We start from the raw sequence: 14,273 nt of genomic DNA on the forward strand, positions 1-14,273 counted from the left end.
AATTTATTTATTTGAAAGGCAGAGTGACAGAGAAAGAGAGAGATCTTCCATCTGCTGATTAATTCCCCACATGCCCACAACAGCCAGAGCTGGGCCAGGCTGAATTCAGGAGCCTAGAACTCCATCCAGGTCTCCTACATGGGTGGCAGAGTCCCAAGTACTTGGGTCATCATTTGCTACTTTCCAGGATGCATTAACCTGCAGCTGAATTGGAAGCAGAGCAGCAGGGACTTGAACCAGCACTCCAATATATGGGGTGCTAATGTCACAAGCAGCAGCTTAACCCATTGCACCACAATGCTGGCCCTACCCATTCTTTGATTATATTTGTTATTGTTGGGTTTATCCATTCTGGTTATTAGTTCCTTGTCAGATTAAGAGTCTGAACCTATTTTTATCCATTCTGTGAGCTGTCTCTTAGTATGATATATTCCTATTTGTCTAGTTTTGCTTTTGTTAACTTTGCTTTTAGAGTCTTATCCCCCAAAAAAGTAGTGCCTATTCCAATGTCCTGAAGTGTTTCCCATATAGTTTCTTCTAACAGTTTTGTAGTTTCAGAACTTACATTTGGATCTTTGATCCATTGTGAGTTGATTTTTTGTAGGTGGTGAGAAATAAGGGTGTAGCTTCATTCTTCTGCATATGGATATCCAGTTTTCCCAGCACCAATGCAGGTTTTTGGCACGTTTGTTGATAATTAGTTGGCTGTAAATGTGAGGATTTATTTCTGGGATTGCAATGCTGTTCCACTGGTTTATGTGTCAGTTTTTATGCCAGTACCACCCTGTCTTAGTTACTATAGCTATCTAGTATGTCTTAAGAGCAGGTATCATGGTGCCTCCAGCTGTGTTCTTTTTGTTCAAGATTGCTTCGCTCTTTGGGGTCTTTTTTTTACCTTCATACCAATTTTAGGATTGCTTTTTATAGTTCTGTGAAGAATGTCTTTAATATTTTGGTGGGGAAGTGCATTGAATCTATAAATCACTTTGGATAGTTCAGCTATCCGTGAACATGTGAAGTCTTTCCATCTTTTAAACATTTATTTATTTGAAATGCAGAGTGACAGAGGGGGAGAGAGAGAGAGAGAGAGAGAGAGAGCGAGCCCTAGCTTCAACAGCACATACACTAAAATAAAAAAGATACAGAGAAGATTAGCATGGCTTCTGCATGCGGATGACACTCAAATTCGTGAATCATTCCATATTTTTCTGTGATGTAGTAGGTTAAGCCTCTGCTGCAGTGCCAGCATCCCATATGGGCAGCGGTTCATGTCCTGGCTGCTCCACATCTAATTCAGCTCCATGCTACTGGTCTGGGAAAGCAGTAGAGGATGACCCAAGTCCTTGGGCCCCTGCACCTGCATGGCAGACCTGGAAGAAGCTCCTGACTCCTGGCTTCGGATGGGCCCAGCCATTTGGGGAGTGAGCCAGCTGATGGAAGACCTCTCTCTCTCTCTCTCTCTCTCTCTCTCTCTCTCTCTGTCTCTCTCTCTACCTGTAACTCTGCCTCTCAATAAAAATAAATAAATCCTTAAATAAAGAGAGAGAGAGAGAGAGAGAGAGAGAGAGAGAGAGTTCAACCACTGATTCACTCCTCAAATGCCTCCAACAGCTGAAGCTGGGCCAGGCCACAGTCAAGTCAGAGACTTTATCTGGGTCTCCTGTGTGGATGGCAGGAACTCAAGTACCTGAGCCACCACTGGCTGCTTCCCAGGCACATTAGCAGGAAGCTGGATCAGAAGCACAGAGTATCTGGGACTCACACCAGGCACTGGGATATGAGATGCAGGTGTTCCAAGTGGTAGCTTAACGCACTGTGCCACAGTGATTACTCTCTTTCCAGTTTTGGTGGTGTTTACCTTTTAATTCCATTTTTACAAATTTTGTAAAGATTTATTTATTTAATTTAAAGGCAAAGTGGCAGAGAGAGTGACACACACACACACACACAGGAGAGGCACGGGGATATATCTTCTATCTGCTAGTTCACTCCCCAAATGCCCACAACAGCTAAGGCTGGGCCAGGCTGAAACCGGAGCCCGGAACTCCATCCAGGTCTCCCATTTGGGTGTTAGGGGCTCAAATACTTGAGTCATCACCCGCTGTTTCTCAGGTGCATTAGCAGGGACTGAATCGGAAGTGGAGTAACTGGGTTTTTTTTGTTGAGAGACTTTTTAGTGTTTAATTAATCTGATTATTCATTACTGATCTATCCAGATTTTCTATGTCTTCATGATCCAGTTTTTGCTAGATTATTTGTGTTCCATTTTCCATTTTTTGTCTACACTTTCCAATTTTTTGGCATGTAGTTATTTATAATAGTCCTTAATTATTTTTTAAATATTATTTATTTGAAAGAGTTACAGAGAGGGAGAGAGAGAGAGAGAGAGAGAGAGAGAGAGAGAGAGAGAGAGAGAGGTCTTCCATCTGCTGGCTCACTCTCCAAATGGCTGCAATGTTCGGAGCTGTGCCTATTGGAAGCCAGGAGTCAGGAGCTTCCCCTGGGTCTCCCACACAGGTGCAAGGGCCCAAGGGCCTGGGCCATCATCCACTGCTTTCCCAGACATAGCAGAGAGCTGGATTGGAAGTAGAGCAGCTGAGACTTGAACCAGCGCCCACATGGGATGCTGGCACCACAGGCGGCGGCTTCACCCACTACACCACAGCGCCAACCCCCTTAATTATCCTTTGTATTTATGTGATATCAGTCTTCTTTTTCATATCTGATTTTATTTATTTGAGTATTCTCTCTTTCTTACTTGTTTTGTGCCACTAAAGAGCTGTCAATTTTTTTTTTCAAAAACAACTCTGTTTCATTGACCTTTTGTGTTATTTTTTGGTCTGGAGTTTATTTCTGTTCCGATCTTTGTAATTTGAGTCTTTCTACTGCTTTTGCTGTATGTCAGAGTGTGGTATGTTATGTTTCCATTTACACTTGTTTTAAGAAATATTTTCACTTCCCTTTGTGATTTCTCCAGTGGTCCATTGTTCATTCTGCAGTATACAGTTTGGTTTACATCATGTTTCGTATAATTTCTAAAGTTCCTCTTGTTGTTTTCTAGTTTGTATTCCACTCTGGTCAGAGAAGATACAGGATATCATTGTGACTTCTGTGAATTTGTTGAGACTTGTTTTGTGGCCTAACATATGGTCTCTCTGGGAGAATGACTCATGTGTTTATGAGAAGAACGTGTTTACTGTGGCTGCTGGACTACGTGTTCTGTGAACATCTGTTAAGTGCAGTTGGTCCGGTTACATAGCTTAACTCCAATGTTTGCTTGCTGACTTTTTCATCAGGACAAGCTGTCCATTGATGAACGCGGTGCACTCAAGTCCCAACTATTATTGTATTGGAACCTAGCCCTTCATTTAGATCTGATAATCTATGTTGTATAAAACTCTGTGGGTAGGTGTTTGGTATAGTAGTTAAGATACCCCTTGAGATGCTTGTACCCATCTCCGTGTGCCTGGTTCTAGTCCCAGCTCTTCTACTTCAGATCCAGCTTCCTGCTGCTGCACACCCTAGGAAGTAGTGAGTGATGACTCATGTACTTGTGTCCCTGCCACCCACATGGGAGACCCAGATGGAGTTCTAGGCTCCTGGCTTTGGCCTGACCCAGCCCTTACTGTTATGGGCATTCGGGGAGTGAACCAGCAGATGAAAGAGCTCTTTCTGTCTGTCTCTCATCTCCCTATCTTTAAAATGAAGTGAAAATAAAAACATAAAAATTTAGAAAAATAACAAAAAATAAAATAAAATTAGGTGCTCTGGCACTAGGTGCATCTACATTGAAAATTTTTATATGTTCTTATTGAATTAATCATTTAATCATTATATAGTGACCTTTTTCTCTTTTTACAGTTTTTTTTTACTTAAAGTCAATTTATTTGGTTTATTAAGGTGCTTCAAAATGTTTATGGAGGTCCATGTGTTCATGTGTTTGGCTCAGTGGTTAAGCTGCTGCTTGAGATGCCTGCATTCCATTGTGTACTTGAGTCCCTGCCACCAAAATGGGAGACCTGGATGGAGTTCTGGTTCCTAGCTCCAGCCTGGCCCAGCTCCAATTCTTGCAAGCATTTGAGGAATGATCCAGCAGATGGAACATCTCTCTGCCTGCTTGTTCTCTTTCTCTCTCTCCCTCTCTCTCTCCCTCTCTCTCTCTCTCCCTCTCTCTCCCCCTCTCTCTCTCTCTCATCTCCCTGTCTTTCATACCCATAAATTGAATATTTGTTTGTATAGTGGTGTTCCATAAGTTTCAGAGGTTTTCTTCATTCCTTTGGATGTTTTATTTTTTTCTGTGTAGGTTATTTCAGAAAGGTCAGTGTTCAAGTTAAAAAATTCTTTATTCTTCCTGATCTAGTCTGTTGTTGAGGTTCTCAACTACATTTTTATTTGACTTATTGGGTTCTTCAACTTCAAGATTTCTGTTCTTTGCTGAATTTCTCACTCATGTATATTAATTTCCCCCCTAATTTTGTTAAATTGTCTCTTTTTTGGTATTTCATTGAGTTCCTTTTTTATTTTTTAATAGATGAAATGAATATTTAATCTTGGGGGAGTATAAGAATTTTCTTAGCACAAAAAAGAATGAATAGATTTGACAAAGCATAAATGTATGTCTTACATGTGAAAACACATGCCAAATATACAACTTAAATGTTAAAAAAAGCCAAATGTAAAAAAACCAGCAAATTAGAAGTTGAACAAGTATTACTATCTTACCAAAAATACTCAATAAATGAAGTGCTAATATTGATTAAATGTTATTTTTGTGAAATGAGGAGAAAGTCAATAATAATTTTAGATGACATGAAAGTAAAAGGTAATTAAATGCTGTCATTGTATTAAAAATGAACGGTTTTGGGGCCGCTGCTGTGGAGTAGTGAGTAAAGCTGCTGCCTGCAGTGCCGGCATCCCATATGGGCACCGGTTCAAGTCCCGGCTGCTTCACTTCCAATCCTGCTCTCTGCTATGGCCTGGGAAAGCAGTGGAAGATGGCCCCAGTGCCTGGGCCCCTGCTCCCACGTGGGAGAACTGGAAGAAACTCCTGGCTCCTGGCTTTGGATCGGCGTAGTTCTGGCCATTGCAGCCAATTGTGGAGTGAACCAGCAGATGGAAGACCTCTCTCTCTCTGCCTCTCCTTCTCTCTCTGTGTAATTCTGATTTCAAATAAATAAATAAATCTTTAAAAAAAAAGAAAATGAGTGCTTTTGATTGACCAATTAGAATTTAGTATCATATAATTTTAGTATCTATAATAAACATAATGAAACACGTACAGATATAAGGCTCACACATTTTTTATTTTTAGAACATTAAGGCCCTTATGGTCAGAAGTGGTTATCCTTCACAGTAATACGCTAAATATATTCAGTCCAATGACTTAGGTCTCTTTATATGATACATTAACTGTATTTGCTAGTATAATTTTGAAAAAAAAATTTGTTCATTGAGTTTCTTTAGAATCGTTCTTTTGACTCTGTTTTAAGGCACTATCAATTTCCTTTTTTTGGGGGGTCTGTCACTAGGCAGTTATTATGCTCTTTGGGAGGTTTCATTTTATCTTACTTTTGCATATTTCTTGTGTCTGCATGTTGGTATTTTCACATCTTGTGGATCTATTGCTACCAGTGTTACAGGTGGCTTACACAATAAGAGACTTTCTCCAGAAGATGTCGATTTGGCACGCTATATTGGCTTGGGTTCCACTGGTTTTGGTTCCCATTTAGTGACATCAGGTATTTTCTGTATAGCGTTTTCAGCTATAACCAATGCTTTGGGTATGGTCATGTGGCTTCAAGCGTGGAGAGCCTGTCCATCTCTAGGATAGCAGAGGTGGAGACACTCTAGGAGCCCAGATTGATGGCCAGGCCAGAAGGCCCACACAGGTGTGATGCAGTGCACACACCTGGTGGTGGGAATATGCCTTCCAGTTACCGCATGCTGTGCAGGAATGAGTGTGGGGATCAGCAGTTGCAGGGTACTAGTCACTTTCTCTGGGTCAGGACCACTCCAGTGGCCTGAGGCAGGTGTATTACAATGGCATGGCAATGGGGTCAGGGCACCTGTGCAGCACAGTATGCAACTATCAGTCACTGAGAGGGGCATAGAGGTGGAGCTACTCTAGTGACCCACAAGGATGTGCAATGCACAGAAGCAGTGGGTAGAGGAAGGAACAGTTGGGTTTGGTCTCAAATGGTGGCCTGACTTGGGGGGAGTGGGGAGGTTCTAATGAACTGGATCCCCTCTCTGGAGCAGCTCCCCTCACTGGGCTCATGGCCCATGAGGGCTGTAGGACTCCCCAGAGGCCAAAACTTCAGATGTCCATAGTGTCAGTGGGGGATTTTAGGGGCTTCCTTTGTACCTTTTCCTCATTATGGGAGGGCCTTCTTGAATTCAAGCTAGGCCCATGCTGAGCAATGGGACAGTCAATGCAAGGTACTATATTCCCTTCTCTATCAGTCATTGCCATTTATATGTTAGGAAACAAGAAACAAAAGGAACAAAAGGAGTAAATTAAACCTGAATCAAGAAAAATAATAATAATTATTAGAGTTGAAAACAGAAAATAGGGAAATAAATATGACCAAAAGTTAATTTTGTGAAAATAAAAGTAATAGACCTGTAGCCAGGATAACCAAGAAAAATAGAATGAAGACACAAATTACCAATATTAGAAATATAAATGGGGACACCACTATTAATAAAATAAATTTCAATAGGATAGTGGAAATACTACAAACAAATCTAGGTCCACTAATTTACTAACTTAGATGATATAGATCAATTCTTCAAAAGACAGAATCTATCCAAACTCATTCAAGGATATTTATCCCATAGTGTATTAAAGAAATTGCATTTATAATTAAATATCTTCCATAGAAGAAAACTGTAGGCATGGATGGCTTCATTGGTGAATTCTGTCATATAGGAAGGGAAGAAGCAATATCAAATATACACAATATCTTCAAGCAAAGAGGAAGAAACCTTTCTTGGGTAATTTTAACTTGATATAAAAACCAAAAGGAAACACTACAGAAAATGATAACTGTACTCTGATACCTCTCATGAACTTACACACAACATCCCTTAACCAAATATTAGTCAATTTAATACAGCAAAATGTACAAAAGATAATATATTACAACTAAATGATATTTATCCCAGGCATGCAAGACTGTTTCAACATTCAAAAATCAATCAGTGTAATTCACAGACTAAATAAGAAAAATCATATGTTCATATCAGTAGATGAAGAAAGAGCATTCAGCAAGCTTCCATGATTAAAACTCTCAATAAAGTAGGAATAGAAGGAAATTTCCTACCTAAGAAAGGACTCTGTAAATAAGAGCCACAGGCTGCAGCACACTTCATGGTGAGAGACTGTTTTCTTCCTGTGCTACAACTGGGAACAAAGGAAGGTTATAGTCTCTTTCCGCTCCTGATTCAACAACATACTGGAATTTCTAGCAAGTGTGATAAAGCACAGAAAAGAAACAGAACGCATAAGATGGCAAAGAAAAAATAAAGCTTTCCTTATTCACAGATAACATGCTTTTTGATGTAGATAATCCAAAAGAACATATAAAGAAAATATCCTAGAAATAATAAGTGGTTGTATAAAGGTTGCAGCATATAAAATCAATATCGAATAGTCAACTTGCTTACTATACCAGCAATAAACAATTAGAATTTAAAATTTCAGGACATCAATTTTTCAAAGATTTATTTATTTGAAAGATTTATTTATATGAAAGGCAAAGTTACAGAGAGGGAGAGGCAGAGGCAGAGACAGAAGTCTTCCATCCACTGGTTCACTCCTCAAATGGCCACAATAGCTAGGGATGGGCCAGGCCAAAGCCAGCAGCCAGGAGCTTCACCTGAGTCTTCCATGTGGGTGTAGGGGCTCAAGCTGCTTTCCCAGGCACATTAGCAGGGAGCTTTATCATAAGTGGAGGAGCTGGGACTCAGCAGGTGTCAATTTGGGATGCTGGCATTGCAGGCTGTGGCCTAACCAGCTATGCCACAGTGCTGGTCCTAAAGATTTTTATTGATTTGAAAGGCAGAGCGACAAAGAGAAGATACACAAACAGAAACACACACACACACACACACAGAGGTCCACTGGTTCACTCCCCAATTGGCTGCAATGGCCAGAGCTGTGCTGATCCGAAGCCAGGAGCCAGGAGCTTCTTCCAGGTCTTCCATGTGAGTGCCAGGGCCCAAGAGGTTGGGCCATCTTCTACTGCTTTCCCAGGCCATAAGCACAGAGCTGGATCGGAAGTGGAGCAGCTGGGACTAGAACTGGCATCCATATGGGGTGCAGGCACTACAAGCCATGGTTTTACCCACTACACTACAGCGCTGGCCCCGATATATGCCATTCTTAGTAAGCATAACTAAACTTGCACAGACATATGCCTTCTCCTCATTTTTCTCAGCAAATTGAACATTTTTACTTCTAAACATTTCAAATGTAATTTTCAAGTTTTAGTTCCTAGCTATTTATATTTTATTTATGGCATAATTTTTTTTTTCTGTTTCAAGAGGCCTTACTTAACAATTTTATTCCAGATTCATGGTCACATACATTCTATGATTTAGATACACACAAATAGAAGAGAAATTCACCAAGTTTGTGGAGAAATGGATTTAAAAGATAAGTTTGGGGCTGGTGTTGTGGTGTAGCAGGTTAAACTGCAGCGTGTGATGCTGGCATCCCATACTGGACCGCTGATTCAAGTCCTGGCTTCTATATGTACCTGAGAAATCAGTAGAAGATGGCCTAAGTGTTTGGGCCTCTACACCTATGTGGGAGACCTGGATGGAGTTCCTAGCTCCTGGCTTTGGCCTGGTCAGCATGGCCCAGCCCTAGTTGTTGTGGCCATTTAAAGAGTGAATCAGTGGGTAGAAGATCTCTCTCTCTCTCTCTTTCTCTCTCCCTCTGTTACTCTGTCTTTTAAATAAATAAATAAATAGTACAATTTTAAACAGATGTTTATTTTGCTGCAAAAATATTTTGAAATTCATGCATTTTTTTCAAAACACAAGTTTCATGAACTTCTTGAAGACTCCCCTATGCATGAATTTTAGTTTTGAAACAAAATAAACATGTTTTTAAAATAATTTTTTTCATTTTTAACTGGAACATAAAAATTGCAAATATTTATCGGTTATCCTGTGATGTTTCAATACATGATATATTGTGTAATGTCCAATCAGGGTAAACATATCTATCTCCTCAAGCATTTAACATTTCTTTATGGTGAAAATTTTCAAAATTATTTCTTCTAGTTTTTCATAGAGAAACATATAGAACATTATTATTTTATAGTCACCCTACTAAACTTACCCTTTTTTATTTATTTATTTGAAAGAGTTAAACAGAGAGAGAGACAAAGAGAGGCAGAGAGAGAGAGGTCTTCTATCCGCTGGTTCACTTCCCAATTGGCCAGAACGGCCAGGGCTGGGCCAGGTCTTCCAAACAGGTACAGGGCCTCAAGGGCTTGGGCCATTTTCTACTGCTTTCCCAGGCCATAGCAGAAAGCTGGATGGGAAGTGGAGCAGCCGGGACTTGAACCGGGGCCTATATGGGATGACAGCACTGCAGGCGGTGGCCTTACCTGCTATGCCACAGATCCGGCCCCTAAGCTTACCCTTTCTTTAAGATTTAATTCATTTATTTGAAATGTGGAATTACAAAGAGAGAGAAAGATATTCCATCCACTGTTTCACTCCCTAAATGACTGCAATGGCCATGGCTGGATCAGGCCAAAGCCAGGAGCCAAGAGCTTCCTACGAGTCTCCCTTGTGGGTGCAGGGGCCCAAGGACTTGGGTCATCCTCTGCTGCCCTCCCATTCTCATGAACAGGGAGCTGGATTAGAAGTGGGCCAGCTGGGACTTGAATCAGCACTGTATGATATGCCAGCTCTGCAGACAGAGGCTTAATCCACTGTGCCACGATGCCGGCCCCTAAACTTAACTTTTTAGTCCATTTTTTTTTAGAGATTTATTTATTTATTTGAAAGTCAGAGTTACACAGAGAGAGGTCTTCCATCCACTGGTTCACTCCCCAATTGGCCGCAATGCCCAGAGCTGGGCCAATCCGAAGCCAGGAGCTTCTTCTGGGTTTCCCAAGCAGGTGCAGGGGCCCAAGGACTTGGGCCATCCTCTCCTGCCCTCCCATTAGCATGAGCAGGGAGCTGGATCAGAAGTGGGGCAGCTGGGACTTGAATCAGTACCCATATGGGATGCCAGCTCTGTAGACAGAGGCTTAATCCACTGTGCCACAATGCTGGCCCCCAAACTTAACCTTTTATTCCATTTTTCCAGAACTTTTTGAAGTCCCTTTCTAGGTTGATGTGTGTGTCTTTAAGAATGATTGATTATTGACTTTGCGGTCTATCTGCTTACAGAGTTTTAATTTATTTGGAATACTTCCTTAAGTATTTTTCTCTCATAAGGTATGAGAGCTGTCTTCTGATACAGAAGACAGCTACCTCTTGGTTTTCATACTCTTGTTTAATCTCCTCCCCTTGCATGTAAACTGGGCCTCAGGACTTGCTTCTAATAAAAAAAGAGAGAAGTGCCAAGATATCATTTTCCATATTATGCTGTAAGATCTTGGATATGCTGTGTCTCTCTCATTCTACCTTGGATTACTTGCCTCAGAGGAAGCCAACTGCCATGTCATCAGGTATCCCTGTGTGAAGGCCCTCATGGGTAAGCTTGGAAGCAGATCTTCTGAGGCTTACCAACAACCATGCATGTGAACTTGGGAACAAATCCTTCAGCCCTAGTTAAGCTTTCAGATAAGTCTGCAGTCTTGACTGCAAGTCTGACTGCAGGTTTATAAGAAGCATCGAGATAGACACACCCAGCTTGGGAATATCTGGATTCCTGATCTACAGAAACTACAGAAAATAATAAATATTTGTTATTTTAAGCTACTAAGTATTGGGATAATTTGTTATGCAGCAGTAGATAACAAATATAATATAATAAGATCTATTTATTTATTTGAAAGTCAGAATTGGGGGGGGGGAGAGAAAGGGAGGGAGAGAGAGAGAAGGAGAGGGACAATGTCTTCCATTCTCTGGTTCATTCCGCAGATGGCCAGAACGGTCAGGACTTGGACAATTGTCAGGTCAGGGAGCTGGGTTGGAAGTGGAGCAGCTGGGACTCGAACCAGCACCCATATAGGATACTGGCGTCTTAGGCAGCGGCTTTACCTGCTATACCACAATGAATTCTCCAGGGGGACCGTCTTAAAAGCTAATTCCCCAGGAACATACTCTAAATAAATAAATATAAAATGAGACGTGAGACCTCAAAATAAGAGAGCAAAACTATGTTCAACAATCACTTTTGTGATAAAATATACACCCCCTGAGGTATACACTCATATCGTTAAATTACGGTAGATGAAGTGATTCGGGACTTTGGATAAATACATCACATGAGATTTCTTGAAGCAGAATTAACATAAGAATCTTCAAGTAAACAGCTTAAATTTCTGTAGAAAAAAAACTTTAAAAAGCAATACTGTTCATCGTTAGGCACAATCAGAGGATAGAATATCTTTCTCTACAAAAAGAAAGGTCCAATTATATTCTGATCAAATCGTAGAGAAGATGATATAATTGATATAGTTTAAATCTAGTAAAAATAAAAATTTTCAATCTAATGAGTTTTAGGGGAAGACAAAAATGAGCACAAGCTTCATTAAGCCATTTAGAAGGATAAAAGCTGTATTTAGAAATCTGTAACATCAATAGGAAGCACAACATAGCCCAAAAAGATGAGATTTTTTTTTTTGACAGGCAGAGTTAGACAGTGAGAGAGAGACAGAGAGAAAGGTCTTCCTTCTGTTGGTTCACCCTCCAAATGGCCGCTATGGCCGGTGCTGCCAGGAGCCGAAGCCAGGAGCTGTGTGCTTCCTCCTGGTCTCCTATGTGGGTGCAGTGCCCAAGCACTTGGGCCATCCTCCACTGCCTTCCTGGGCCACAGCAGAGAGCGGGACTGGAAGAAGAGCAATTGGGACAGAATCCGGCGCCCCGACTGGGACTAGAACCCGGAGTGCCGGTGCTGCGGGTGGGGAGGATTAGCCTAGTGAGCCGCGGCACCAGCTGAGATGTTTATAATTATACAAATTTAAATAGACTGAATCTCAAGACACAAATGTGGGATTAAGGGAAAAATTATGCAAGGGGTCCTCAAAAAGTTCATGGAAAACACATATGATGAAAAACCTATGTTTGGATTTCAAAATTTGTTCACACCAGATAGACCTATTTTTTAAAGATTTATTTATTTGAAAGGCAGAGTTACACAGAAAGAGAAGGAGAGGTCTTCCATCTGCTGGTTCACTCCCCAATTGGCCACAACGGCTGGAGCTGTGCTGATCTGAAGCCAGGAGCCAGGAGCTTCTTCCAGGTCTTCCACGTGGGTACAGAGGCCCAAGGACTTGGGCCATCTTCCACTGCTTTCCCAGGCAATAGCAGAGAGCTGGATTGGAAGTGGAGCAGCTGGGACTCGAACCGGCACCCATATGGGATGCCGGCACTGCAGGCGGCGGTTTTACCTGCTACGGCACAAGGCTGGCCCCTAGACCTATTTTTAAAATTTTTTCTTCCCACAAACTTTTTGAATACCCTCGTATACTTATACCCAGATACAACAAGTGCATCTCTAGCAAAGAGAAAAATGCAGAAGAAAAAAGGTTCAGGATAAGCTATACCAGATAAGTGGCAGCAAAACAAAAGCAGTCGTGGTGATGTACTTACCAAAGTAAAATTCAAGGGCAAAAGCATTCAAAAGACAAAGCAAGGAAAATTCACAATGGCACTGTGCAAACTGGCCTAAGACATATACTTTTAGGTTCTCCTTCCCCTACCCCCCCAAAAAAATAGAACCACAAGAAGAAATTTATTTTAAAATATTACAATAGATTTATTGTACTGCTGGATAATATAACAGCTGATGTACACAGAAAGACAAAAAATAAGAGTAGGGAAGCCTAAATCATCACACTAGATTGAAAAGGCCTTATGAGTAATGTATACTTAACAAATGAGGCATATAGTTTATTCTCACATCCATGAACGTTTTTACACAATCCATTTGAGTAGCTGGGTCACACTGAAGACATTGAATAATGCTTCCAAGTTCATATTCAACAGGCTACATTCTTCTGATCGTAGTGCCAACATTGCTTACATAAAACGAAAGAACCAAACTACCTAAACCAATTAGAAATCAACAAGACTTTCCTCAATACCTAGTTTCATGCCACACCATGTGATACACCACTAAATTTAGAAAAGACTTGGAAAACCAAAAACGGTTGAGTTGGGAATTTGACTCAGGAAATTAGAGAAAGAACAACAATACTCAGGAAAAAAAAAAGAAAAGAAAAGGAAAGAAAGAAAAAGAAAAATATAGAACAAAAGTACTAAGAACTAGTAATCAAGACAAAAGTTTTAAGAAATTAAATATAAAATTAGAAAATGTTAAAAAAAAAAACAAAAATCTAGTGCCTTCAAATGACAAGTTATATAGAATAACTTCTGGAAATCATGGTGAAATTGGAAAGAATACAAAATCAGTAGCAGTAATAAGAAAGGAGTCAGGTAGCAATATAAACTAATTATTATGGAATATGAGGTTTAAGTCTTGAGCTACGTATTTAAACATGTAGGGGAAATATGTGAGCTCCTGGGAAAAGAGTATTTATGAAAACTGATGTAAAAATTCAGAAGGGACCAGCGAGCATAGGGAAAAAAACATAGAAAGTAGTTTACATCTATCATTTGCCTTATACTTTTAACCACAGACGAAGCCAGGCAGGGCTGGCAAAGTCAGAGGCAGCAGAGGTCTAAGTCCTTTTATGGCAACCCCATGGGTGTGACACGCACATGACAGCATGGGGACTCAATGACCTTGGCAGGCTGAAGAGGGCAGACCCAGAACAGAGTGATGAGGGCAAGGAGGGCTGGGCAGGGCTGAGGCGACACAGACACAAGAGCAATGGGACTGGCTGGGGCCAAGGCTGGGAGCTCCTGGGATGTTCAGGGGAGGGATAAGACGGGCAGGAGGAGGGGCACGATGGCCATACCAGGTAGGGCAGGGAAAAACCTTACCACTCGGAATCTCCTCAGTGTTCCAAAGCGGAATCATTAGGGGACACCAGCCCATGTTACCCAGCCTGATCTTCTCAAGATGCATCTTAAAAGGGAATACTAAAATATGGCATTTGGCATAGTGACTAACA

At 41.0% G+C, this 14,273-nt stretch overlaps 1 non-coding gene across 1 annotated transcript; it reads left to right on the forward strand.

Moving 5' to 3' along the window:
* The first annotated feature begins 1,101 nt into the window (after window positions 1-1,101).
* LOC133753872 (U6 spliceosomal RNA) lies at window positions 1,102-1,208 on the forward strand. Its single transcript, XR_009865111.1, has one exon. It is a non-coding gene; the product is annotated as a U6 spliceosomal RNA (small nuclear RNA).
* The last annotated feature ends 13,065 nt before the right edge of the window (window positions 1,209-14,273 follow it).

The sequence above is a fragment of the Lepus europaeus genome, chromosome X (genome assembly GCF_033115175.1).
Source record: "Lepus europaeus isolate LE1 chromosome X, mLepTim1.pri, whole genome shotgun sequence".
In the NCBI taxonomy this organism is placed as follows: domain Eukaryota; kingdom Metazoa; phylum Chordata; class Mammalia; order Lagomorpha; family Leporidae; genus Lepus; species Lepus europaeus.